General features: G+C 36.5%; 1 long non-coding RNA gene across 1 annotated transcript; it reads left to right on the top strand.

Moving 5' to 3' along the window:
* Positions 1-626: 626 nt before the first annotated feature.
* LOC127087883 (uncharacterized) lies at positions 627-2,121 on the top strand. Its single transcript, XR_007790071.1, has 2 exons — positions 627-1,424; positions 1,524-2,121. It is a non-coding gene; the product is annotated as an uncharacterized LOC127087883 (long non-coding RNA).
* Positions 2,122-25,544: the final 23,423 nt, after the last annotated feature.

Raw genomic sequence — 25,544 nt, 5'->3', positions numbered from 1 at the left:
AAGATTATTCTAAAGGCGGCTATAGCTTCTAGTTGCATGGCCACCTTTTTTGACTATAAGCTATTTTAATTACCAATTTCATATTTTATTATTATGTTTCTTTGAACAGAATAATTCACACTCGTTATAGCAACCCTCTTTCCTTGACCATTCTTGAAAACGATTGCATCTTTATATTATTTAGTTTTGGCATTTTCTTCAAACTACTTATGTGCATGATATGCTTTAACAATTACTACTCAGACACGATCAAATAGGATACTTCCTTTGTTTCTTTAAGAAACATAAACCAACAAATTAGAGACCGAATACTATTATTTATAGGGTATGTTTCTTTTTAAATGTTATTTTTTTTAATTTTTATACATACTAAAAAATCTAATCATTATTATTACTTTTTCAACAATAATTCTCTATTGTCTATAATATTCTTAGTTATTTGGTTGATATTGCCACTCTTGTATAATATATATATATATATATATATATATATATATATATATATATATATATATATATATATATATATATATATATATATATATATATATATATATATATATATATATATATATATATATATATATATATATATATATATATATATATATCAGAGTCCTGGAATTTAAACATAGGTCGGTCAAGAATCTTCACTGATGTATTTACATCCTTTTATGGATATATTTAAGTGATCTTCCTTTTCATGGTCCTCTTAGATGAGAGGTTTGCCTAGGATTCTCCTCCTATGATGGTGGCGATATATGTGCACTTATCTTTGTTGGTCTCTTTACTCTCGCCACTAATTCCTTCTTTGGTATATTTAGACGGAGACTTGCCCTTGGGTTATTCCTCCCATTCTCTTTTGTCCGCTTTCATGTAATAGACTGATTAGTCTCTTTTGATCAATCCTTTGATGACATCCTTTAGTTGGATGTAGATGTCAGTGTTGTGGTCGTGTCCTTTATGAAAGAGGCAATACTTCAACTTATTTGTCAGAGACTACTGTCAAATAGGGAAAGGGGTCTGATTCCCCATCTTCAGAATTTTATGTTGGCATAGTCCTGGTATTTCTTTTCCATGGATACATTTAGTGGCATGTACTTGTCGTATCATCCATGTTTTCCATGGTCAAGCTCGTCCTTCCGCCAATGAGAATCCCTCCCGGAGGTAGGATTTTCGAATAACATATCCAGTTTCTCCTCCAGGATTATGTAAGAGTGGCCATGATCAACTTCTCCTAAGTGGTTATCACATTCTTCCTTCAGATGTGGATTGACTGCATTTTGCAAAACAACAACATGAAGAAGTGTTCAAAGTGTTCAAGATTAATCTCACATGCTTAAGCTGTATGAAGGTGCAGAAGGGGAACATGTTGGACACAATGTCACATAACGTTGGTACGACATATGGGTCTTGCGCAACAGGTTATTGCCACTGCATTTTGGAAGACTTTTTGTTCAAAGATTGGATCATATTTTATTTTTAATTGATTTAGCAATATGATTAAGTGATTTATTTGACAGGTGGACAAAGTTTGAATTTAATTTGAAACAAATCATATCTTATTGGTGAGATTTATGGAGAAAATAATATCCAATAAATTCTGCATTAATTTTGGGCGAAATTAAAGCTAATATCCAAGGAGAAAAACCCAAAGTTATTATGCTATATAAGGAGCTCAAACGTACATTGGAAAGCAAGCATTCACATTGAAGATTTTAGAGTGCTAGGGTTTACAAGAGTCCTTGTTATTTCATGTACACCTCTATGTTTCAGTAACTTGGCATAAAAGGTTTGTCTAGTTGAGTTGTATATTCAACATATTTATGTACACCTATATGTTTAAGTAACTTAACGTATTTGTCTAGTTGATTTTTAATATTCGACATTGATAATTGAGTGAATCACCAATCACTAGGGTTTAGTGATTGAGAGAAAATGAGAGAGTTTCTCATATTTAGGGCGAGTCCTAAGTAGAAAGTCATTGGATAATGTTAGGAAGAGGCATTGAACAACATAGAGTTTGTTATTGCTTGTAAGACTAATTGTAAGGTTGAAAGCTAACCCTCCTTAAGTAGGTGTTGTTTACATTGAACTGAGTTACCAATTGTTGCGCTCTTTATTGCTTTTCTTCTCCATCATCTTGTACAACTTAATATGTATTATTTGTGGTGTTTCTGGTTCAGCTTGTCGAACAAGTTATCTAGGAAATTGTGTTCGACATCTGTCCCCTAAGGAAAAAAATTCCAGATCTTCTACCTGAAGGGATGATCGCACAAAATGTGATTCTCAAATATCCAACACTTAAGGCCTTCTTCAACTCCCTCAACAATAACTTTTGTAAAATGGTCGATATAAGACCGCAATCTATCTTTCTTCCCTTAAAAGATCATGCTCAAGGTAGCTACCATCACATGTTTCCTTTTCCGGGAAATAAAGTGTGTTGAGAATCGTTCACAGGAATCCATCCATGATTCAATGTTCCCGTCTGGAAGACCATTGAACGAAAACCTATCCGGAATGACCAGGGCTAATGCAAATAACTTTCATTTGGAGGCTTCGTCGATGTTGAAGTAATTCAGTCGATCATTGAAAAACTGCATGTGCTCATCCGAATCTTCCTTCCCATCATACTTTTGTAGATTGGGAAGCTTCTTCATTGACATATGAGATTCATCTTTCTGTATTATGTCGACTCAGGAATGATAACGTGAGTTCTTTTGGATACTTTCTCTTGAACGGTGTTCCCCCGTTGCGACATGTTGCGAAGGATTTCCTCAAGTCAAAGCAACCGTTCTTCTATCGCTTGTGAGTTTTTCCGTCGAACAGTGTCATACGTGTTTTTTAGAAGCTCGTTAGTGCCTTTCAGTCCAAGGTTAGTTCGGTGTAGATGGAAGCCAGTTAAGGATATAGGTTGTGAGACAATATTGGGAATCTGAGAAACTTGGATCAATCCATCTATATGAGAAATTTGGATTAGATCTAGATGTAACGAAATTTCTTCTCTTGGATTCACAATTTTTTACAGAGGTGGAGGTTATTTATTAATCGGCACTTGAACTGCAACAACAACAACTTAGCAACTGACTTTAGATCCAACCATTACTTGAAAGCGTATGAGTCAGAAATCTAGAAATTGAAGAAATCAGAGTTGAAATGATTATTGATTGGATCGAACCGGTGGATCTTCGTGTTCGATTTCAGAAGATCTTGATTTAATTCCTTGAGAAGGTTGTGATTCGGAAAATTGATAAGCGAATGTGAAATTGTAGAAAACACAAGAATCAGAAGTCGATTCTCACAAACCGTACCAATGTTCCGTACTAGAACCAGGAATGGAGTGAGGATCGGAGATAATGACAAATGTGAACTTTCGGCATGGAGGAGAGGGGGATGACATGTAAGGTTAGCAATCAATGCTCAAGTGAGTAAGTGATAGAGAAGAATGAATTGAAATTGAAATTAAAACCTAGTACCTGAATTGGCGTCTTATATATATATATAGTAAAGAGGAAATAACTAACTTGCTATTAGTTAGGAAGAAATTGCGGGGAGCCGTTTGATGAACTGTATGCTTGGATCTCATGGGATCTCTAGCATAATGGTTCTAGTGTACTAAGAATATTCTAGAAGGATTGCAGTTCCTGCATGGTGGTCGGTCGGGGTCGATGTGGTTGGCCCATAACACCTAGAAAATAAGCCAAGTCTCATAGGTCTGAGATCTAAAATTCATTATTCATGTTAGTCTTGAACTTTGTCACTTCAGTTTCATTTGATTTTGTTATCAAAAGATCATCAACATATAGGAATATAATGATTTGATCTTGTTCACTTGAGCCTTTCACATACACTCCCTGTTCTGATGTGCATTTGTTAAATCGTAGATTTATCATAAATTTGTCAATTCTATTATTCCAAGCTCTAGATATCAACTTAAATCCTTACACTACCTTTCTCAGTTTATACCGTAACACCCCAAATTCGATTAAATTATTTAATTGAGTTATTTAGAATTTTTATTTAATTATTTGGTGTTTGGTGTGCCTTTAAATAAAATTTTATGATTATATGTGTTGTTGGGTTGTAATGGTAATGGTATGGTGTGGCGAGATGTAGCAACTTGGTAGAATAATCTAGAAAAATAATTAGAATAATTAATAATAGAAATACATCGAGAAAATTGGAAAAATAAGGAATTAGGACAATTGTATGATTTGAGGAAGTATGTGGTAAGAAGAGAGAAGTTGTGAATAGATTGGGCAAATACTATAATCTTGAGAAATAATTAGAATACTATATATGCTAAAAGTTGGGAGAAAATCACGTTAGGGATAATTTTTGTTAGTACGTGTGTAGCGGTAAATTTTTAGAGATTAAGCTATTGATTAACTTAACACATAAAACAAGAGTCTCCACCACACTTTTATTATTTCCAAAGGAAAGGGAAAAAGAATGCACAAAACCCAAAGAAGTTTTAAAACAAAACTAATAAAAAGAGATAAGGGTCTGAGGGTTAGTTATGCAAAAGGAAGGTATTAGCACCCTAAACATCTATAGTACTCTATAGGAATCTCGTTGAAAATCTGTATATTTTGGCTTTAAAATGATGTTGTTTGCAAAAGATTGGAGAGATGAGAAAAGAAATATTTTTATAATTTTGTGTTTGCCAAGATATCCTGAGCCTCATATCTACGTACCAACAAAGTGCAATGGATGATCAAAACTTCTTAGTTCATGGTAAAAATAAAAAATATGTTTATTTTGATTCATTTTTAATGTAAAGACATTTTGTCATTTTAAGGAGAATACTCAACTAGTCACCCACAAGTACGAGAACTTTACATCACCATAGAGAAGAGCTCCAAACTGGATAAAGATCAACAAGTATGCCACTAGCTCTCTTAGATGGAAAATAATAATCATCAATGCTACGGGGATAGAAGAATTATATCTCAACTATGGAAATGAATCTTGTCTAAACTTTGAGAAAAGATTTTAAAAGAAAAAGTGCACAAAGGGCACAAAATAGTTTGAATGAGTTATGTATTGTTTTAAAGTATTTTGAAATTTGTTTGAACATGCTTAATATGTATTAGCACTTATTAAGAAAGGATTTTTAAAATCACTAGAAAAAATTCAAGGTTTATTGATAAAGTGGTTCAAGTTTGAAAACAAGAAGGTTTTAAAAAGAAGAGAGAAGATTTTAAAAACTAAAGAAGGGGAAGAGATGAAGAGATTATCCTAGAACATAAAGTAAAAGATAGGGAGGAAATATCTAACCAAGATATAGAAAGCTTTATGACTTAAGTTAATCAAGAATTCCTTCCTTTGGATTAAGCCTCAAACAAGCCAAATAAGCTAAGAATAATCCATGTATCAAATGAAACCAAAGTACCCAAGCCAAGTCTTCAAAAGAAACCCAAAGTCAAAGGTACCAGATGATTCCCAAAGTCTCAAATTACAAAGTCCCAAAGTCAAAAGAACCAATTTTTAGGGTTTTCTTCCCTTTATTAATGTCTCTAAAAGAAAAAGAAGTCCAAATGGACAAAGGAAAAAAGAGCATAAACATGAACAAAGGTCCAAGTGGACAGCGCACATATGATATGAGATGCTAAAATAAAAACATAAGGTAAATGACAAAGGAATAAAGAGTATAAGATAAATGACATTAACATAAAGTTTGTTGGTTCTAAGTGTTGGCAGCAATTTTGGTAAAACAAAGAGTGTTCACAAGATATTACATGTGATGTCTTAACATAAGATATCTTGTACCTGCATGGAGGTTTAAAATATAATTATGCAGGATTGTTTCAGGATGTCATACCCTATGTTTTGACATTTGATATTATGTACCTGCTGGATATTTAAAATGGAATTATGCAGGATTGTTCCAGGATGTCAGACCCGATGTCATGACATCTGTACTCAGAACATTCAGCCTGAATGTTATGTGTTATGTGATTGCGCTTTTAATGGCAATCTATGTTTGATTGATGAGTTAATTGCAAATGCCATCAATCAATGATTACAACGTGATTTAACTTATTTTCCAAAGAGATCTAACCAACTGTCCTGAGAAGATTTAAAAGGAAATAGTTTTAGGGTTTTATGATGTCCAAGCCCAACCAAATGCTTCTATAAAAAGGACATGGAAAACCTGATTTGATACACAAGAAATACAGAGCGAAATATTCAGAGAGAATAAGGGTTTAAGTCTTGTGTGGTCGTGTGACTTGTAAGCCATTCAATTCATCCATAGATGATTGAATTGGTCTGATTGTTGAGTTGTAATTTGTCACTCAAAGCTTTTAAGCATGAGTGTGTGTCTACTTGATTGAAGCTGCTAAGTAAGATCAAGTGTGTGTCTTTGAAGAGTGTCTTCTTTTGATTGTAATTCTTGTTTATATCACTGGTGTGATTGAGGGGGAGTGAGATGGGATCTTATATCTAAGAGTTCTTAGGTGGAAGTCACACGGGTAGAGATTAGGTGAAAAAGACTGTAACTTGTGTAGTTTACTGAGAGTCTTTGAACTGATTCTATTTTAGTGGATTTCCTTTCTGGCTTGGTAGCCCCCAAATGTAGGTGAGTTGCACCGCACTGGGTTAACAATTTCTTGTGTCTCTTGCATTACTGTAAGACCCCAATTTTGTCCCTAAGATCCCTCATGGCATCATAGCATTGCATTGCATAGCCTCAAGGATCATTGAGCATCTTGGCTCCCTTTCCCTTTGGGTAGGGATCTCTTGTGAGTGGTTTAAGATCACCAAGCATGCTTGAATTGTATATCATTGCTTTTCTCATTTTTGTTTACTAACCAAAAGCATAAAAATATGTTATTTACATTTTTGTTGTAGCTCAAGCAATCACCAGGTCAAGAGCTTCAAGAAGATCCTTTGTGCAAGAGATGAGGTATTTTCTTGGGATGAGGACCACATGATTATTATAAGGAGCTTACATGAGCTAGGGTTTCATCTTGGAGCAATTTCCCCAAGTGGTAGAGGCTCAAGCTAATCAAGACATGCCAAGGTCATCTGAGGACCAAAAAGTCAACTGTGCAGTCAACTGAGGGCTATGAGGTGGGGAAATGAGTTGAGACACCTCAATCATGTTCAAACGAGGTCTATTCTTCATTCTAAACTTCCATCTTGAGGATTCAAAGGTCATGGCAAAAGTTACTAAAAATGGAAAATGACCTGTAATTCAAAGTTTCCAAATTTGGCAAGTTTTTAGTCTACATTCAACTTGACTTGTCAATTTCAAAGAAGTTTCAAATGGATTTTTGGTGAACATGAAAGTCGTAAATCTTTGTGTCCCCTTTCCAAAAAGTCCTAATTCATGTCCATATGATGAATGATTGAGAAGTTATGGTCATTTGATCACAAGGTGTGCATGGAAATTCAAAATGGCCTAACTTTTGATACAAAGCTCCAATTTGGTCCATTCTTTTTGCAAAATGCTCCTTATGTGAAAGAAATCTCAAAATGGCATCATTTGGCCCAATTATGCAAAGGAATCATGGCTAAAATTCACACTATTTCACACATGTGCATTTTGAGGAAAATATTCAACAATTCATTTTTGGATTAAGATGCAAGCAAACCAATCCTTCAAGCATGACCATTGGCTAATTTGGAGTGGATTAGAAGCTTAACATGGGAGCTTGCACGTGCATTATGGGCATGGGAGTGCAATTTTCATTTTTTGCAAGTTGCTTCATAATTCACTAATCATGATTAGTGAAAGGTTAAATTGGTTTTCAGCATCATTAGCATGAAGTATAAAAGCTCAAACCCTAATCCTAACTGCCATAACAGAAAATTTCAGATCAAAAATTCAAGAATTCTCTCAACTTTCTCTCTCTTCGAATTTCCATTTTCTCCACATAATTCTCAAATCTCTTTGCATATTCTTGTTCCTGGTGCTTCATTGAGCAAGATCCATCCATCACTTGATGCAATTCAGCCATAAATCGAGCAGTGCAAGAGCATGAACATGGCAATGGAAGTTGGAAATTGAAGTAGATCTAAGGGGTTTCAGCTGTTGATTCTTGCACAAAGCTTCAAGGCAAGTGTAGTGGAGTAGATCTGGAGCTTATGAACGCTTGAGAGCACGAATTCAGCAACTTCCATTTCCAGGTGATGCAAATTCGATCCTCTCCTTTTGCTGTTTTCTTGATATAGATGTGTAGATCTTGATTAGTAGAGCTTGTAGATATGTTTAGATTTGATTTTGGTTGAGTATTGAGGTTGTATGATAAACTGAAAGTTTTGATCATGAAAATGTTTTGCTTCGATCTGGAAAATCTAGGAAGAGTTAGATGAAATTGATTGCATATTTGGACTGTACATGGAAAGATGATTCGATTGGTGTATGATTTGTTGATTTCTGGAAAAAATTTGGTGGCGCCGCCGTGGGAGCCACCGCTGGTTGGTCGGAGAAGACGACCGGAGTTTAGCTCCGGCGTCTCTGTAAATCCTAGGGTTTTGCTGATGCTGGCTGCCATGTATGCGCCTTCGTGTGTGTTTGATTGGCTGTGAAACATTTGACCATGCCATGTGTGCCTCTGAATGCTGAGTGTGCGTGCCAAGTCATTAAATGAAACGCGGCGTTTTGGCCTTTTGAACTTGATCCGTTGATTGCTTTTTCGCGCCTCATCATGTGGTTGTGAATATTTCTGGATTTATTTGAGTATTTGAATTTCCCTCCATATTTCCATGTTATTCCATTTATTTTGTTTGTTTTAGAAAAATCATTAAAAATAGAAAAATGATCCAAATTAATCCCAATTTTTTTTCATAGTTTCGTTTTGATGTCTAGTTTTTTATGGTATTAATTTTGTGAATTGTTGATGTCTGGTTTTTCATTTGTGAATTTTTGAATGGACATTGTGCTAAATTGATATGTTGTGTTCAATGCATTGTGAAACCCTCTTTGTTGAGCCATTTGATCCAATTGTTTGCATGCTTGACCTTCATACATGATGTGAATTTTTGATCACTGGTTTGGAATTTTTCTCACATGCTATCACCATTTTTGACACATGAAGATGAATGTGACAATTTGTGTCACATTTTTGACATTGAATTTGTGCATTTTTGTTCATATATCATTTGAACCTTTCTGGATTTGATCTTTTGCATGTTGTTTGTTCATGACATGAGAAACTTGCATAAAAAATTTCAAGGTCATTTCATGCATTTCTGTTTTGATGTGAATTTTCTAAGTTGGATGTTCATTTTTGTGCACATTTTTTGTCATTGCATTACATAGGCCATTTGAGATATTTGCTTATTGATTTGATACTGGTCCTTTTGAGGACATTTTGTGGTTTGTTTGAAGGTGCATTATATGGAAGATTGAGTTCTGTTTTGATCATTTGGTTGGGTTTTGAACTTAGTCTTTGTACTAGTGTTTTGTGCATAAACTAATTGTGCTTGTTGTTTCAGGTTTGGACATTTAGCATTGATGGTTGATTTGTTCTCACTTGTGGAATGCAAATGCATTTGAGTTCTAACATATGTTTGTTTTGTAGGTTTGTTTTGATATGGTGAACTCATGAGCTTATTTGAGTGCTAAGGCACTAATGCATTGAATTGTAAAACTGTATGAGAAGTTCCACCGTTTGTTTGTTGGTTTTATAACTGAAATATTAACTGTTTAGCTTTTGTACAGGTACCTTAGTTGCTTGCTTTTTGCTCTGGCTTGAGCTTTGGATGTGGTTGATACACCACTTAGGTAGTTATCTTCTTACTTCATGTAGTCTGGAAGTCCTGTCACCTTTTTGGCAGGCATTTTGCTGGCAAGTCCTCCTTCAGAGGCTCTGTTTGTGTTTGTTTACCATTGTGCCAAAGACCTCCAAGATGAGGCATGTGTTACTTGATAAGACCTCCAAGAGTAGAGGCAATTGACGGATAAAAGGGATTAGTAGCCAATCCCCCGTTATTCAGTGAGTCGTTCTTTATGCTCGCACTACGTGCTGATGCTTCTGAACATGTACCCAAGATCTTTGTCCAGTGTCTGTCAAGTGGAATAGGATCTCACTTTCTGGATCCCCACACTTTCTTTGTCATGAGCTCACCCAGGCCAGGGTTAAGAGCATGAGGTCTCATCCTTATTTACCATCTTTAATCAGCTTCACCCTAACTTTCAATGTTAGTGGTTAAGAGCTACAGATTACCCATTACAGTTTGGCTTGTTTGTCGAGGTTGACATGACCCCTCTTGACTAAAGCCCACCCATTGTTTTGAGCCTCTTGTATGTATATAGTGTGTGATTGTTTGTTTACTTGTGAATTTTTCATATGTGTGTTTTTGAACTTTGAGTTTCCATTCGAGCTTAATTTGAAGATCATTATCATGTTCATCTAAGTGGAAGTTACAAGATACATTGAGGATCTCTTATGAGACTTGTTGTGATTGCTTATGCTTTGTGCTTGCTGTTTCCAAAGGATGGGATCTGCTTGGATCATCTATATGATCTCAAGAGAGGAACTCCTAATGTGGTTTCATTTCTTAACCATCACCTTTTTGTTCTCTTTAGGACTTAACCTTCATCTTCATTTCTCCATCCTAACCCAAGCCAAAACCTTTTTGTGCAAACATTTGACTTTGTTTTCAACATTAGAAACCTAAGCCTTATGCTTTTGATTTTCAAACTTTCTTTTCATAATACTCATTTTGAATAGAATCTTTAAGTCAACTTTGACCACTTTTGTATATACTTCTAATTGGTAAATATAACCCATTCAAATTTCTTTTTGTGGTTTCAATGATCACTTCTTAATCAAATTTTTTCATAACCTTTAGCTATTAGGTTTGAGTTATCTTTGTGATAGATGTAATACTCACCTATATCCTTAGTGATGGACAATGAGTCTTCCATGCTTATTATAGGGTTAACCCCTCACTAGCATGTTGAAGCTATCCTCACATGGTGGATTTGTGGTTTTAGGTTGAGTTTTCTCCCTTGATAACAAAAGACCTTAAGGCTTTTGGACCAATCAATCCACTCATTTGTTTTGAGATTTTTTACCCGAACTACGAGGTTTTGATCCTAATCTTTTTATAAGAGGGTACGTAGGCAATGAGTTTATCCATCCAAACACAAAATGTAAATAAACTTGTATATTCTTTTCTCGTCTCTTCAATCATGTTTACACAAATAAAATTTTCACAAAACAACAACCTTCACAAGTATGAAAAGGGCTCCCTAGGAGTACCTAGGATGTTTTGGGTGCCTAACACCTTCCCATTGCATAACCAACCCCCTTACCCAGATCTCTGTTTCTTTTACTAGTTTTGTTTGTAAAACTTTTTAGGTTTTTGTTCGCTTTCTAACCATTCCTTTGGATAAATAGAAGTGCGGTGGCGACTCGACTTTGTATGATTTACTTTGGATTTAGTCAATATTTCCAATGGTAACGAATACACCGCTACAATTACTATTCTTTATCTTTATCCTGTTTGTATTATTCAGATATTAGTGTCGTGACATTACCTTCGACATCTCATATCAGATACCAGAATTTCAATTGGTATCAGAGCAGGCATCCTACTCTAGTTCTGGGTGACATCTAGGGACGATACTTTCTGGTACTATGGAGAGAGATGGAGGATCTGTTCACAGGCCAACTATTTTAGATGGATCCAACTATGACTACTGGAAACCTCGAATGGTAGCCTTCCTAAAATATCTGGATAATAAGGCTTGGAAGGTTGTGTTGACAGGCTGGGAACATCCAGTAGTTACTAAGGAAAGAGAATCTACAACTGATAAAAAACCTGAAGAACAATGGACCAAGGAGGAGGATGATCTAGCCCTTGGAAATTCTAAAGCATTGAATGCTATATTCAATGGAGTAGACAAGAATATCTTCAGATTGATAAACAAATGTGATGCGGCTAAAGATGCTTGGGACATTCTCAAAACCACTCATGAAGGCACCTCTAGAGTGAAGATGTCTAGACTGCAGCTGCTCACCACCAAGTTTGAAAATTTAAGGATGAAAGAAGATGAAAATATTCATGAATTTCATATGAGTATCCTTGAAATTGCTAATGCCTCAGGAGCCCTGGGAGAGAAGATGTCAGATGAAAAATTAGTAAGGAAAATACTCAGGTCACTCCCTAAGAGATTTGCTATGAAGGTGACAACCACAGAAGAGTCTCAAGACATCTCCAACATGAGAGTTAATGAGCTAATTGGTTCCCTTCAAACTTTTGAGATGGGAATGTATGATGGATCTGAAAAGAAAACCAAAAGCATAGCCTTCATGTCAAACACTGAGGAGGAAGAGGAGGAAAGTGGTCAGGATGTTGATGAAGATCTGGCAAATGATGTAGCAATTATGGGAAGACAGTTCAACAGACTTCTGAAAAAGATGGATGTAAGATCTAAGGCAAATATCAAGAACATCTCATCTGACATCAGTAAATCCAACAATGCTGGAAGAAGAACAAGGTCAGATGAAAAGCCCAAAGAAGGAAAAGGAGTACAGTGCCATGAATGTGGGGTATGGACACATTAGAACTGAATGTGGAACCTACCTCAAGAAACAGAAGAGGAGTCTTGCTGCCACTTGGTCTGATGAAAGTGAAACAGAAGAGTCTGCAAATTTGGTGACTGCCTTGACTGGAAGATGGGGTTCTGATGAAGACTCAAGTGATGGTGAAGTAACCTTTGAAGAGTTGGCCACTACCTACAGAAAGTTGTGTCACAGAAGTGCAGAGGTGTGTAAACAGGTTGAAAGCCAGACGAAGGTAATAACTCAACTGGAGAATGAGAAGGTAAAACACTTGGAAACCATCTCCAAATTAAAAAACAGAAGCAGTGGTTCTGAATGCCAAACTAGATGAGAGTCAACAAGTTGAAAGCCAGAAGAAAGTGATAGCACAACTGGAGAATGAGAAGGCAGAACATGTGGAAACCATCTCCAAGTTAAAGACTGAAGCTGTATTCTTGAATTCTAAACTGGATGAGATGACCAAGTATGTAAGGATGCTAAGCAATGGATCTGACACCTTAGACAAGATTCTCCAGACTGGTCAAATAACAGGAGACAAATCTGGCATTGGGATCAATGAATCTAAGGTTGAGTGCAGTTACACTAGTGGCAAACCTAAATCCAAACCTAAGTGCAGCCATATGGATAGCAGACCTGCGATGTCACATCATATATCATAACATCATAAAGGAAGACAACAGAAAGGGAAACACCAAAATTGGAGATGTCATCACTGTGGAAAGTTTGGTCACATAAAACCCTTATGCTATAAGCTGCATGGTTACCCTCTGCCTGCTCATTATCAACCTAAACCCAAACATCACAGACCTGTCAACAAAAAGCAATGGGTTCCTAAGACTAATGTTACATGTCTAAAAGCTCACACTTCCTTCAGAGTTTCATCCAAAGAAGATTGGTACTTTGACAGTGGGTGCTCCAGACACATGACTGGAAACAAAAACCTGCTAACTGGCCTTCATCCTCAGGCCAAGAGCTATGTAACCTTTGGTGATAGAGCAAAGGGTGAAATCAAGGGGATTGGTAAGCTTGAATGTCCTGGAGTTCCTGATCTTGACAATGTCCTACTTGTTAAGGGCTTGACTGCAAATCTAATAAGCATCAGTCAACTGTGTGACCAAGGTCTAAACGTTAACTTCACTAAAACTGAATGTCTGATTACTAACAAAGAAAGTGAAGTGATCATGAAAGGAGTCAGGTCCAAAGACAACTGTTACATGTGGAGTTCTTAAATTGGTTATTCTTCAAAGTGTACCTTAGTCAAAGAAGAAGGAGTAAAGACATGGCATCAACGATTGAGCCATCTGCATCTTAAAGGTATGAAGATATATGTTGAAGCTGTTAGAAGAATTCCTAACTTGAAGATTGATAAAAGAAAAGTTTGTGGGAAATGTCAGACAAGGATGTCACACCAGAAACTCAGACATGATACCACTCCCAAAGGTTTGGAACTCCTCCATATGAAATTGATGGGACCCATGCAAAACCTTGGTGGGAAGAAGTATACATATGTAATGATGGATGATTTCTCCAGATACACCTGGATCAACTTCATAAGAAACAAATCTGATGTGTTTGAAATCTTCAAAGATCTTTGTCTAAAACTTCAAGGAGAAAAGGAAAGTCAAGTTATCAAAATTAGAAGTGAACAAAGAAGGAAGATGAATTCCAAAAGTAATGAAGGGTTATTTCTGGGCTACAACAGAGTATATAGAGTTTCTAATTCCAGAACTAAAGTGATGGTATCTATTACTGTTGTGGTTGATGACCAACAGACTAATGTCACAGACGATGTTGAGACATCTCTGAATGATTCCCCAGCTGATTTCTCAGACAAGGAGAATGAACCTCCTCAAGCTGAACCTGACAAAATCAACAAGGGACCCTCCATCAGAGTTCAGAAGGATCATACAAAAGATATCATTAAGAGAGATCCAAATAAAAGGGTCACAACTAGATCAAGGGAAGTGATCTCACATGGCTGCTTTGTGTCCAAGCCCAGGAATGTCAAGGAAGCCTTGACTGATGAGTTTTGGATCAATGCCATACAGAAGGAGTTAGGTCAATTCAAGAGGAATGAAGTATGGGAATTGGTTCCCAGAACAAATGTCATAGCTGGCCCTGAGTCCATTAGATTATTGTATGGAGTGGCATGTATTCTGAGGTTCAAACTGTTCCAAATGAATGCCTTCTTGAATGACTACTTGAGAGAGGAGGTATATGTTAAACAACTTAAATTACTCACAGATTCAAACCTTCCAAAGCATATGTACAAATTGAAGAAAGCCCTCTATGGTGTGAAGCAAGCTCCTAGGGCTTGGTATGAGAGACTCATAATGTTCCTCACTAACAATGGGTTCAAGAGGGGAGGTATTGACAAGATCTTATCTGTGAGAGAAAAGCTCATGGTAGTTAAAATAAATGTGGATAATATTGGGTTTGGTGGGATGTCAGATCAGATGGTAAAACATGTAGTTAAACAAATGCAGTCTAAGGCTGAGATGAGCCTTGTTGGACTTGGGCTACAAGTCAAGCAAATAGAAGAGTCTACTTTTCTATCTCAAAGCAAATATACCAAGAACAAGGTTGGCATGGAGAATGCAGATCATAAAAGGACACCTGCTCCTACACATTTGAAAGATGAAAATGGTGTTTGTGCCATATATCAAGCTGAATACATAGCAGCTGGAAGTAGTTGTTCTCAACAGGGTTGGTTGAAACAAATGTTGACTGAATACAATGTCACACAAGATGTCATGACATTGTACTATGACAACCTGAGTGCTATAACTATTTCCAAAAATCCTATTCAACACAGTAGGACTACGCACATTGATATTTGTCAACACTTGATTAGAGAATTTGTGGAAATCACAGCACTAAAGCATGAAACGCAATTAGCTGACAAATCGACTAAGGCTTGGGATGCTAATCAGTTTGAATGTTTAAGAGGGAAATTGGGGATTTGCATTCATGAGAAATTATAGCAATTAAAGTGGAGTGGAAAAGGTAATAAAAATATTGTCTGCCCACTTAAAAGAAAGTTCCTCATTTATGGTGAATCATTACCTAGTATTGGAACTAGTATCTATGTCATTTCCACACACTACCTCAACACAACCATTTCCATCTTCATCCAACTTCTCAGACAACCTCTGCTAGGGCAACCACATTTCTCTCAAAAGTTCAACAAAATGTCTCAACATCCCTCATCCTCTGGTTCAAACCCCACTCATAAAGCAAGGACTCCCTCCATGGAGTTTCTAGATGAAGACGTGCTGGATGTTATTCCACTTTATGTAATCCCAAGAGACGCCCCTGGCCCTTCTTCCATGACTGGAAACAATCAAGGTAACAACTCTGAAAACACTCCTCCTAAAGATGACATGCACTATACAGATCATGTCATTAGGAACCTGGTAACTAGGATTCTAAACGAAGGACATGCAGTTAAGGGTGTTTCGACCCCTCTGTCTAGAAGGGACCCCTCACCTGAGGTGGAACCTCAAATTGAGAAAGATGATGATTCATCTAGATCAGAAAAAGACATTGCTGCTGAGGGACTGTGCTCTCTAAGAAAAACCATGCCTAGCAAAGATCCTATAGGTGCTTCTCAAAAGCCTGACACTGCTGAGAGAGTAATTGATTTGGAGGAAGAAAGTTCAGAAGAAGAAGATGAGACCTTGGTTCATCACTTGAAACCAAGTGTTGCAAGGAAAATGAAGACCAGGAAAGGCAAGACTGTGGCTGAGATGTTGACAGCCAGAACTAGGAAGAAGACTGCTGCAGTAGGACCCTCTAAATCATGGAGTAAGGTAGAGGTCAAGAAGAGGAAGATCAGAGAAAGCTCTGATTCTGAACATGATGTTGAAGACGATGTCTCAGACATCTCTCCTGCTAAAAGGCAGACTGTTAAAAAGTCTCCAACTAAAGTTGCAGCTGTCCATTTGGACAACATTTCCTTCCATCTGGAAGATGGTGCTGCCAAGTGGAAGTTTATTATTCAAAGGAGAGTTGCTGTGGAGAGAGAGCTAAGGAAAGAAGTTGTAGAAGTGAAGGAGTTGATGGAATTGATCAAGACTGCTGGTTTGATGAAAACAATTGTTTCACTACCCCAATGTTTTGAAGGTTTAGTGAAGGAATTTGTTGTGAATATCCCAGAGGATATTTCTGACAAGAATAACAAGGAGTTCTGCAAGGTCTTTGTGAGAGGAAGGTGTGTAAGGTTCTCCCATGCTGTTATCAATAAGTTCCTAGGAAGAGGAACTGAAGGAGGTGTTGAGTTAGAAGCCACATAAATGAAGTCTGTGGGACAATCACTGCTGGCCAAGTCAAGGAATGGCCAAGCAAGAAGCATCTATCAGCTGGCAAATTAACTGTAAAGTATGCCATCTTGCATAAGATTGGTTCAGCCAACTGGGTGCCAACAGACCATATCTCAACTATCTCTAATGGTCTTGGAAGGATTATATATGCTATTGGAACCAGGATCAATTTTGATTTTGGAAGGTTCATGTTTGAGCAAATTGTTAGACATGCCTCTACTAATGCAGTAAAGCTGCCTATTTCCTTTCCCCCTATCATTTGTGGAATTATTTTAAGCCAACAACCTGGTATTCTAAACACAAGTGATATTCCCAGCAGAAGGAAGCCTCCATTGTCCATTCACTACAAGTTATTTGAAGGAAGCCATGTCAATGATGTTGTCATGACATCTGCAAGGAAGGAGCCAACCTCTCAAGGTGGCTTGATGGCTCAATTGAAGGAAACTTGTAAGGAGCTGGAAACTGGGATTAGGGTTGCCAAGGCTAGGAAATAGGCTTTAGAGGTTCTCATTAGTAGCTTGGAGCAGGAAGAGATGGATAAGGTTGGTGAAGCCAAGGAGTCAGATGCCCATACCTCAAGTGACAGGTCCAATTCTTAAGATCAATCTAGTGGCAGTTCTGAATCTGAAGGTGAAAAAGATGCTACTTCCTCAGACTAAGCTGTAATGATTCCTCTGTTATGAAGACTGTGTTGTTCTGGATGTTGTTTTGGATGTTCTCGGAAGCTGGGATGTTTTGATGTTTTTCTGTTTCATGGTCTGTGTTTTTTTTGCAGTCTTTCTGATGCCATGATGTAATATTTGGGCTCTTCATGAGTTCCCTGGATTTTTGATTATCTCAGCTATTGCAGCTGTGTATAATTATGTTTTGTATCTCCTGACATTGTGTTTTAACATTTTATATGTTATAACATCTCTTGTGACATTCTATGCTATACTAATTGACATTTATTTTGTCTAATTGGTCACCTTTGGACTATTTTAACTAAAAAGGGGGAGAAGTGATTATGTGGAGAACTACAGTTGTGTGGAGATGTGGAGACCTGCAGTGCTGATGTAGCTAGCTAGCTAAACAGATGAACAATTGATGTTGAAGGAGATGTTTGATGTGGGACATAATTATGTTCTATTCTGTGATGTTGGAGGAGATGTTTGATGTTCTGTGCATGTATTGTGTTGCACAGGTGATGTTGAAGGAGATGTCAGAGGGTAACTCTAAATGTTACAGGTGCTATTTTTGTTGAAGGAGATGTCTGTGTTTGTACAGACTTAGGGGGAGAAGAAGTACCCATGTGTTTGTGTGTTTTATTAGTTGCTATTATAGCTAGTAATTATGTTTGCTTCTACTGCTGCTTAAACACTGTTATGCTGTTTAACTGCTGATGTGTTTTTTCTTGTAAACAAAATGGACTGATACATGTTTTAGCCAAAATTTACCAAAGGGGGAGTTTGTTGGTTCTAAGTATTGGCAGCAATTTTGGTAAAACAAAGAGTGTTCACAAGATATTACATGTGATGTCTTAACATAAGATATCTTGTACCTGCATGGAGGTTTAAAATATAATTATGCAGGATTGTTTCAGGATGCCATACCCTATGTTTTGACATTTGATATTATGTACCTGCTGGATATTTAAAATGGAATTATGCAGGATTGTTCCAGGATGTCAGACCCGATGTCATGACATCTGTACTCAGAACATTCAGCCTGAATGTTATGTGTTATATGATTGCGCTTTTAATGGCAATCTATGTTTGATTGATGATTTAATTGCAAACGCCATCAATCAATGATTACAACGTGATTTAACTTATTTTCCAAAGAGATCTAACCAACTGTCCTGAGAAGATTTAAAAGGAAATAGTTTTAGGGTTTTATGATGTCCAAGCCCAACCAAATGCTTCTATAAAAAGGACATGGAAAACCTGATTTGATACACAAGAAATACAGAGCGAAATATTCAGAGAGAATAAGGGTTTAAGTCTTGTGTGGTCGTGTGACTTGTAAGCCATTCAATTCATCCATAGATGATTGAATTGGTCTGATTGTTGAGTTGTAATTTGTCACTCAAAGCTTTTAAGCATGAGTGTGTGTCTACTTGATTGAAGCTGCTAAGTAAGATCAAGTGTGTGTCTTTGAAGAGTGTCTTCTTTTGATTGTAATTCTTGTTTATATCACTGGTGTGATTGAGGGGGAGTGAGATGGGATCTCATATCTAAGAGTTCTTAGGTAGAAGTCACATGGGTATAGATTAGGTGAAAAAGACTGTAACTTGTGTAGTTTACTGAGAGTCTTTGAACTGATTCTATTTTAGTGGATTTCCTTCCTAGCTTGGTAGCCCCCAGACGTAGGTGAGTTGCACCGAACTGGGTTAACAATTGCTTGTGTCTCTTGCATTACTATTCTTTATCTTTATCTTGTTTGTATTATTCAGATATTAGTGTCGTGACATTACCTTCGACATCTCATATCGGATACCAGAATTTCAAAGTTAATGCAATAATATGTTAGTAATCAAAAATAGATAGGCAATTTGTCATTTTTTGGAGAACACTCAACTATTCACCCACAAGTATAAAAATATGGACCTCTATATCACCATGAGAAGGGCTCCAACTTTGGATAAAATTAACAAGTATGCCACTATCTCTCTTAGGTGAAAAGGAAACAATATTTTTCACACAATACCATGGGGAGTAGGAGACTTACAATCCCACTTATGAAAATAACTTACTTTCCAATTCTAGACAAATTTAGCGCTATGTTAAGCAATTGTAATTGGACTTATATAGAAGTGACAACTATCTGAGACCGGTAAATAATAATATTTGTGTTAATATATGCTATATAAATGATATGTAAATCATTCTCCTAAAGCTATGTCATACAAAAAAGAAAAGAGGATTGCTGAAGCACAAAGGCTAAGAGAGTGGTCCATTACATTAATCTATACTTCATAATACTTAGGACAAACTTATGCATCAATCCAAAGTACCTTAAATGATCCATGATCAATTAGGAGGTATATATGAAATGATGAAAGTTCATCGAGTACCAATCCACCCGTCATGAACAAGATGGATACAAACCATCCAATTGATCAAAAAGAAAAAGGAAGAGAAAGAGATGAAGAAGAGGAGGACAAGAGAAAACAAATCCAAATTGGATCAAAGGATTGATCAAGTCATCATCAAAATCAATCATCAATCTTGGTGGATTAGGGTTTTCACCCCATCAACATCTAAGATCCATTGAGTTTGATGAGACCTATGATCAAAACAACCATGATCCAAGGCAAACAAAAGTTAACAAAGGTCGAACAAGCATAAAATGCAAGAAGGCAAAATAAAAATGCATTAAAAATATTTTTAAAATTAATTTTAAAAGGGAATAAAAGAGAAAATCAATAAAGCCCTTCAAAACAGCAAATAAATGGCCAAGAAAATTATGGAAGGTTGGAAATAAAATAAGAGACATAAAATAAATTTTTCAGAAATTTTAAATGCCTAAAAGTATTTTTAAACCAATTAAAATAAAGGAAAAAAGAGAAAATTCAAGAAAAATAGGAAATCAAGAAAGAAAAAATGGCAAAATAAAATAAAAGTTTAGAAATTATTTTGGGATTTTTTGGATGAAAAATGAATTTATCATGAATTTTAAAAGAAAATGCAATTTAAAATGAAAAAAAAAATCAGAAAAAACATGGAGCGTTGGATCTGACCTCATCAATTGACGTGGAAGATCCAATAATCCTCAGGCTAGGACGCACGATGGAAATTATCCAAAATAAAATACGGGATCTAATTCAAAATGAGCCAATCACAACTTTTCAAATTGCCAACGCGTAAGCAAACTCACACGACTTGAGATAACTCCGATCATATACCCCGATGATCCCTCGCCGGAGTTTCATCGCTTGGTAAATATAGAACACGAGACTACCACCAATGTGACCACCTCCTCATCACGAATTCAACCTCATGCTCAAAATTCATTTATCTAAACTGAGCATGGGGAATTTCAGATAAGTTTCAGAAACAAGCCACGAAAAATTAAATTAAATGATGAACATGATCAATCAACACCATATAAGTTAGGGGAAAACATCAGAGAATGAAGGACTACATTGTGGTAACTTGTTTGAGTTCAAATGATGCTCATAACTACCTTGTCCAAATGGTGATCAAAAGTTGATGAAACTTGATATGGCCAGGGAACTTCAGAAGGTCTTAAAGCTTGGGAATTGTTGCAAAAACTTCAGAGAAGACCGAAGGTGCTAATGGAATCAAGAAATTGAATTGAAACAAGCTAGAATTTAAAACACGATAGCTCAATTTTCTGGAAAAAATTTCAGAGTGCAGCAGGGGTTTCTTGGCTCTCAAAAGCTTGTGAATGAAGCAAGCATGCTTCTCTGTTATAGGGAAGAGATTGGTGGTCTCATACGTTCCAAATGATGCTAAATTCGTGCAAAACGAATTTGCTTATGATGTGTGAAAAGTGTGACTTGCAAACCATCCAAACTCAGCCAAATCATGCGTCTTAAGAGTCAATTAACTTCTGGAGACTTGACCAAGCATGTTTAAGTCTAAAACGCATGGTAATTTGGCTTATAATTAAGATTAGTGAAGTTCAAAATTTGGATCATGGTGATTTCTTCAGTTCCAAGTCACCATGTTCAACTTAATGGGGCATCTTGCTCAGGAGGCTTTTTAATCCCATTCTTCTTGCAATTTGTTGACATCATATAGAAGATTACAATGTGCCAAGAAAGGTTGCATTTGGATGCTTGAGGACAAAGTTATGATATGTTGAGGTTGACACGAAAATCTGGTAATGTAACTTTGAAAATTCTAAGTCCCAAGTGGCTGATAATGATCTATAATGTATCAAAGAAACCCATGGCCTTCCAAGCATAATTTGACTTTGATCCTTGAAGAAAACTTGTAGAAGGCATCAAAAATGTAATTATGCAAAAAGAATCAGCTTAAAATGTTGAAAATTAAAGAAGTTATAATCCTTGAAAGTTGAGAAAGAGTCACTTGAAAATAGGTCAAATTTCACTAAGTCGACACATGACATATAATGTCTTCAAACTTTTGATGACCCTCTAAGTATAATTGGCTCTTTTCACATAAAGATAAGTTGAATAGGATAACGAGAAGAGTCATATGCAAAAAGAACCATTCAAAAATATTGAGAATTGAAGGAGTTGTGATCCTTTGAACCTTGGCTTCAAATGTTGACTTTTGGTCAAACCACTTGGAATAAAACTTGTGCACTTGGACTTCTCTTGCATTTAAAGGTACATGGATGGACATATGAACTCAAAATAAGGTACCCTTGAATGTCTTTTGATCAAGTTTCCCAAAGTTTGAGGTAACTTGTTGAAGAAGGCATGGAAATAAACATATGGACCTTTGACTTCTCTTGAGAAATAAGCAACAAAACTTTGAGATGCTCTTGATCAAAATGAGATTGAAAGATGCTAGAGGACCTTAGAAATCATGTTTTGAGATATAGCCTCTTGAGAATCAGTAGTTGACCATACTTTTACTTGAGGGATCAACAAAAACCCTAGTTGAGGAACCATGATTGATGCTCTTGATGAAAAGCCATACCTTGCACAATAAACTTAAAGAAAACAAGACATATTTTTTGCATTTTGATTAGTGGTTAGGTAAGAAATGAATATATAAAAACATAGGTATTACACCAAGAAAGAGGTGCTTGATGATTCCTACAAAAGGAAAACCCAAAGAATGAGAGGGAGAGGGCAAATATGCGATCTTGTTTGTATGCAATTTTTGTCCCTAAGATACCGCAAAAATGCTTATGATATGATATGAATGAAGACAAGGATATCTATGGGGAATATAGTGCCCCGAGAGAGAAAGAACTGTTGGAGAAATAAGGAGACTGAAATTCTACAGGGGAATAATAGATTCCAAAGGGGGAACCCAACTAGGGACAAACAAAGTTCCACATGGGGAAAGGAAAGACGCGCAGACAAAACTACAACACAAAACTGCTGGAGACAAAAGGGATGTCCTCAAGAATAAAGCACCGGAAAACGAATCGACTAAGGAATAACTATTGTATTAGAAAGAATTAATGCATAGTTAGAATACAAACGAACCAAAGACCCAATAGGGAAGACTTATCAAAGCAAGGCTCCATCGGGGAAAAGATCAATCAAAAGGGGATGCCCAACTCCACTAGGGGAAATTACCTAACTATCAGCCAAGTGATAGCTCTATAAAGGTAATAAAGCGAAAAGAAAAGATTATCAACTACCAGCCACGTGATAACTTAACAAGGTAACCAACTAATGGTAAGATAAATATTACCTAACTATCAGCCAAGTGATAGCTTAGCAAAGGTAATGAGATCAAAAGGAAAGATTACCAGTTACCAACCAAGTAATAACTTAACAAGGTAACCAACCAGAGGTAAAAAGAAATATTACCTAACTATCAAGCAACTGATAGCTTAACAAAGGTAATAAGCTCAAAAGGAATGATTACCAACTACCAGCCAAGTGATATCTTAACAAGGTAACCAACCGAAGATAAGAAAAATTATTACCTAACTATCATCCAAGTGATAGCTTAACAAAGGTAATAAGCTCGAAAGGAATGATTACCAACTATCAGCCAAGTGATATCTTAATAAAGGTAACCAACCGAAGATAAAATAATTATTACCTAACTATCAACCAAGTGATAACTTAACAAAGGTGATAAGCCCAAAAGGAAAGATTACCAACTATCATCCAAGTGATAACTTAACAAGGTAACCAACCAAAGGTAAAATAAATATTCCCTAACTATCAACCAAGTGATAGCTTAACAAAGGTAATAAGCTCCAGGGAACAAAGTTCAATCCTGGAATAAATTTGAGAGAAACTGTTAAAGAAGACTCAATTCAATGAGGAAATAAACTCAATTGGGGATAATTCCATCCAGATAATGAATTGGAAAGGAAAACTGAAACAAAACCTTCCACGAGGATCAAACTCCGTGGGGAATTAGAAAGGATAAGTGTTTACTGCTTAAGGTCGACATTCTATTGGAGAGAGGACGCACACACTCCGTGGGGAGAAAAACACCAGAGAGTGGGGAATGCATCAAAAAATTCATGATGCACAAATAAACACCATTATGCTATGAATATGTGTATGAATATGCTTACAAAGCATACACAAAAGGGTTAGATCGATAACACAGTACAATAAAAAACTCGGCTAATCTCAACAAGGTGGAAATGCTACTGGAGATCTGGCCAGGGATTCGGCTGAAGAAAATCCTGCAACAAATGATCATAAGCCATCAAAGGAGCTAAATCCTGATACAAGGCTTAAATCCTTCTGGAGAGAGAGAAAAAGGATATTGCTTGGATACCCAAAGTTAATCTTTTAAAGTATGAACTCTATTCTGAGGGAGGGAAAGGTTTGCAGGGGATAAGAAACATTCGAACAAACTCTGTCACAAAGACCTGTTGGCAAATTTATTGGATTCTACTATTCCTACAATCTCTATTGTGGGATTTGACGAGCCTGGATACATTCATAAGGAAAATCCTTCCCTAGAAGAACACCGAGCTCCGCTCTTCAAGATCTTACCATCCTTGAGACCACTCTTGACATTCCTCTTATATTCACAAATCGAGGAAAATATATTTTTGTAAATTTCAAAAACATGATTGTTTATATATCTTTTCTTTCAAAAATTATTATAAAAAATAAATGAAAATTTGTAAACTGAAACAAGATAAGAACAACAAAAACAAATGGGCAAAAGGCTCAGATTTTATTGATAGAATGGTAGCCCGCGAATGTTGTGACTCCATGGATCATTACAAAGTTGAAAAATGGTAAGTACATGGAAAAGGCTACATTGAAATATAATGACCACTATTCTCCTTAACAACTTTGAATTCCGCAATGCTCAAAACTTCGGTCGAGAATGACTGAATGAGAATCTTTGATAGGCACTGTTGCTTCAAATGATCAAGTATGGCCTGCTGCAATTACTTGCCATAATCCTAACTTTTGCCTAGATTACCCTCTCGGGTATTCAATCTACCAGGATGGCTGATTTCTGTTTATGTCTTTAATTTTTTCCTGTACCGCCCTTTCGGGTTTTCAATCCACCGAGACACTCATTTTTGCCTAAGTCTCCCTTTCGGGTTCTCAACATTATGAGTTGTTCTTTTATTTTTCTAGGCGAAGTATTTCTTGACTACATCGACATTCACAAGACGATGGAGCTCCTCATCATCCTTAGTCGTAAGAGACATTGCACTGCCAGAGAAGGCTCTCTTAACAACATATGTGCCTTCATAATTAGGACACCATTCAACCTTAGACAATTTAGCTTCCATCAAGGCTCGTATTGATGGGATCTCAATGTCTACGGGGAGCACTGCTTCCATGCCATACACAAGATAGAAATGTGTTACCCCTATTGAAGTAAGTACGGATGTGCGATATCCATGTAAAGCAAAAGGGAGCATCTCATGCCAATCCTTATATGTTACAACCATCTTCTGAATTCATCTTCTTAATAATTTTATATGTGCGATATCCATGTAAAGCAAAAGGGAGCATCTCATGCCAATCCTTATATGTTACAATCCTTATATGTAAGGAGAAGAGTTATGATGTTCAATCTTGAATTCATCACAAAGCTCTTTCATC

The sequence above is a fragment of the Lathyrus oleraceus genome, chromosome 5 (genome assembly GCF_024323335.1).
Source record: "Lathyrus oleraceus cultivar Zhongwan6 chromosome 5, CAAS_Psat_ZW6_1.0, whole genome shotgun sequence".
Taxonomy (NCBI): Eukaryota; Viridiplantae; Streptophyta; class Magnoliopsida; order Fabales; family Fabaceae; genus Lathyrus; species Lathyrus oleraceus.
The sequence above is the reverse complement of the archived record's forward strand: the minus strand, read 5'-3'. Positions and strand labels throughout refer to the sequence as shown.